At 38.8% G+C, this 4,443-nt stretch overlaps 1 pseudogene; it reads right to left on the bottom strand.

Annotated features, from left to right (window-relative positions):
- Positions 1-808: 808 nt before the first annotated feature.
- Positions 809-1,651, bottom strand: LOC130019746 (40S ribosomal protein SA-like; annotated as a pseudogene).
- Between the last annotated feature and the right edge of the window lie 2,792 nt (positions 1,652-4,443).

The following is a 4,443-nucleotide window of genomic DNA, read 5'->3' as shown; positions in this document are numbered from 1 at the left end:
AGTATCTTCCACTGAACAACATCATCAGTCTAACTTCCATATTTTGAGAATGGAAGATGGTCTCCAAAATGCTCAAATTAATGGTTAAAGTGAGATGCGTAAAAAATCGGGGCTGGAGCGGTAGCACAGCGGTAGGCCTGCACGGCAGAGCCTGGCAAGCTCCCCATGACGTATTCGATATGCCAAACACAGTAACAACAAAGTCTCCAGTGGAGACGTTACTGGGCCCGCTCGAGCAAATCGACGAACAGTGGGAGAGCCTTTACCTTTTACCTGCATAAAAAATTAAATTTAAAAATAATGTTAAAAAAGAATGAAGAGTTATTTTCGGACAACCATAATGTGGTTTGTGTAAGTTCTTTCAAATGACCACCATTCTTTGAAAGTGACTTCAAAGTGAAAAAAAAAAAAGAGAAAAGAAAAAAAAAGGTGCAAGAATTCTTGAAAGACAGTATTATTTTATTTTATTTTATCTTATTTTAGAAACACATTTATTTTCCAGGCTGGAGCGATAGCACAGCGGTAGGGCGTTTGCCTTGCATGTAGCCAGCCGGGCTGAGCCAGGTTCGATTCCTCCGTCCCTCTGGGGGAGCCCAGCAAGCTACCGAGAGTATCTCGCCCGCATGGCAAAGCCTGGCAACCTACCCGAGACTATTCAATATGCCAAACACAGTCACAAGTCTCAAAATGTATATGTTACTGGGTCTGCTCGAGCAAATCGATGAACAATGGGAGGATAGTGACAGTGATTTATTTTCCATCAACCTTATTTTCATTTCCCGTTTGAGTTTAGAAGAACAGCTTAAGATCACTCAGTGGTGGTTCCAACCCAGTCAGTTGCCTGAGCAGTGGGAACTGCAGACCAGTCTTCTGTGGCGTGCTGATTACTTCAATCTTCAGTAGGGAATGGCTGAATGAGCACAGTGGGCACCTGCACCCCTTCAGACCAGTCTGCAACTTCAGGCTGAGTCGTGGTGAACTCCAGAGCTGGAGCAGTCCATTCTCTCTGGAATTCCTCCTTAGACACAGCCTTCTCAGCAGTAGCTGCTCATCCCTTTCAACCTCCTCGGCCTCTCTATAGAAGTAGAGATCATGCATGACCTCCCATGGTGTTCACGGGAGATGGTGCCTTGCATGTGCAGAACCTCCCGGGCCAGTATCCACCACGTGAGACCAACAAAGTGAGCTTCCTTATTGTGAGGGATGACAATGTCCACTAGCACAGAGGAGAGTCTGTAAGCCAGTTACTGTAAGAAGCCTCTGTGAGGGGCTGGTGGTCATCCCTGGAATCAGTAACCAACAGTATTCTTGGCTTCCGGAAAGCCGCCTGGATTTGGCTGGTGAAAGTTCCAAGAGTGAAGCGGTGAGTGATTGCAGTGGCTCCCGTGGCAGCAGCGAACTTCGGCACAGCACCCTGGCCAGTATTTCTGGATGAGATCACACTGACATCGGCTGGGTTTTCAATGGCAACAATGGCAGGAGCTACCAGCAGAAGCTTCTCCCAGGTTCTCTTCAAATTTATGATGTAGATGCCATCACTTTTCCTTTTGTAGATGTACTGTTCCATCTGGAAGTCGAGGTTGGTGCCACCTAAGTAGGTGTCTGCTTCAAAGAATTTGAGCACTTCCTTCTCCTTCATTTGCAGGACTTGGAGGGCTCTGGACTGTAAAAAACTATGCACGCAGAAGGTTGTGTGTTTGTGGGCTCTCTGGATGGCTCTATCTCACCACCCTGTTCGGTGCCCTAGAGGGAATGTGTGTGGCTGGATTGGGACAGCTTTTGGCCAAGGACAGACGAAGGAAGAGATGAGGGCCAGGCTGTTTGATTTTTGTAGCAGTTTATTAGAAGGAAGTTTATCCCATAGGGGATATTATGTTATAGAGGACAGAGGTTCTCTCAAGCACATGTTCTTCTTGCTAGTCCCTCAGTGGTCCATCTTGCATCCCTGCTCTCTCTCTCTCCAGCTCCCTTGTCTCTCTAACTCCCTGGCAGACTGGGCTGGCACTCCACCCAGTCAGGTAGCCAAATCAACATAAGAAAGCCCTTCCTGAGGGCCCACCTAAAAGGTAATTCTAAAGTCCTTCCTGACTTTCCAAGGGCAAAATAACTCTTAAGGTGTTTTTCTCTTTTCCTCAGTCCAATAAACTATCAACTATCAACTATTCCTGAGGTTAAACAGGAAGGACAGAACAGTGTTATCCTACACTGGACATTGTAAAATTTCCCTTTAAGTTATGATGGGAATCTTGAACAATGCCCTATGGGTCTCTCACTGGGCAGCGAGGAAAAAACAAGACAATATTATTTTAGACAACCAGGAAAGCAAATGAAAAGTAATAAGACTACTTACTAGACTGGATAAACTTGGATCAGTTATTAAATATTCAGTAAGTCAATTTGCTCGAGCAGTAAGTCAATTAATATGTGTTATATATTATATCAAAGCATACATGATGGAAAATTTATATGAAAAGATTTGATGAGCATGTATAGATTTAGCGCCAATATATAGAGAGCTTGGCAGTTGTCACCCTGGTGCTTAAAAGAAGAAAAAGCTGAATAAACAAACAAACGAACAAAATCAGTGTTCTTTGCCCTAATGCTACCAAACCACAAGGATATCCAAATGAAAAACAACAATGCAGACACAGAATATGAATAGAGACAGATACATTCAAAAACTCCAGCAGAGATTTGCTTAGCAGCAGCACTCATTGCTAATAGAAACATAGAAATGTTAATAATGCATTGATGGAAAGTATTAGCATAAGTAAGAAATGCCTTGGAGGCTATGACCTTAGGGCAATCACTAACATTTTCTACAAGGAATTCTACTTGGTTCTCAAGATAAAGGTGTACAAAAAATAATCATTTCATGATTCAGTTCTGGGAAGAAAAAACTAATTATTTTGAAATATACCCAGAATCTTGGCTATGACAAAAGCTTACACGTAGGAATAATACTGTTAGCTGTATCTCAGCCTAGAGAAGATCATTCATCCCACTCCTTCCTTTATTTTTTCTATTTAACTTGTAAGCATCTAGGATTAATAATTAATTAAAATATTATAAAATGCTGTCCCCTTACACAAGAATTTATTCTAATTAATAGAAGTAAATTGTAGCTATGGGAAAAATACTTCCACTAACGCAGAAAAGTAATTAGGAAACCACAAAATGAAGAGAGACATAAAGCAATGATTGTAGAAAAAAAGAGAATTCTGACATTTACAACTACATAAAAAACTAACGACCAACTCTAGCTAATTGCATAAATCATCACCCTAAAGTCAAACCAATGCAATTCATAAAATTCTATACAATAAGTCTTTCAACAACAACAAAAATACAAAGTTTGCAGAAAAAGCAAAGATTACAATATGGAAAAACACACAAAAAACAAGTATTAAAATTATATTGTTTTAAATGATACATTCAAAAATATATATACAAAAACTTTAGGAATGAATTCAAGATATGATAAATATTAAAATAAAATTTAATAAATTAAAAATGCCTTTGGAGGACTCAACAGTTACAAAGCACAAGAGATTTTGAAGGTAGTCACAATTTTCTCTAACTAAAATAAAAAGAGAAAAATGGCACAAACAAAAATAACAGAATAACCAATTTTAAAAAGAACAGTATATAGTTGTTCATAATGCAAGAAGGGAGACAGATAGATTAAAGTATATAAAATAATAATGGCTGAGAACTTTCCAGAATGGCTTATAACAACAGATCCATAAAACTCAGACAATAAGCCACAACTGCACAGGAAAATTATCAAAAGTATTATGTTTTTCTTATTCAATAATAAAATTTCTCAGGAAAGCAACAAAAAAGAGAAATTTTTGAAAAAACTCATTTTTCTCTTAAAATTTTCTTAATTCTCCTCCTCTTACAAAATTTGACATGTCTAGGACTTGTCTATGTCATGTAAATTTTAAAATGAATCAGTAGAGAATTTTTTGCAATTTTTTAAAGTATATGTCTGTAAAACAAAAAGATATACAGGTTTTGAAAAATATCTTTTTCAATTTATCATTGATTTATAATTTTGTGAAATTCCAGGCTTTTAGCCCTATTCATCTAAATGTGTGTAGGAGTTATCACCTCCACAACTGAAAACAAAAACATAAGATCCCTCTCCCATATTGAGATAAAAAAAATAAACAAAATAAAGAAACAATAAATGGAAATGGACATTTTGTCTACAGAACTGAGTTCATACAGGAAGGCATTGAATAAAAAGTGCCCTTCGGACACTGGCGGAGGAAAAGAACCATGCTGGTGATGGGTGCAATATTGGAATAATATAATGTCCCACAGTTCTCCCATTGTTCATCGATTTGCTCAAGTGGGCCCAGTAACGTCTCCATTGTGACACTTGTTATTGTGTTTGGCATATCGAATACTCCACGGGGAGCTTGCCAGGCTCTG

Source organism: Sorex fumeus, unplaced genomic scaffold, assembly GCF_029834395.1.
Source record: "Sorex fumeus unplaced genomic scaffold, SorFum_2.1 ptg000009l, whole genome shotgun sequence".
In the NCBI taxonomy this organism is placed as follows: Eukaryota; Metazoa; Chordata; class Mammalia; order Eulipotyphla; family Soricidae; genus Sorex; species Sorex fumeus.
The sequence above is the reverse complement of the archived record's forward strand: the minus strand, read 5'-3'. Positions and strand labels throughout refer to the sequence as shown.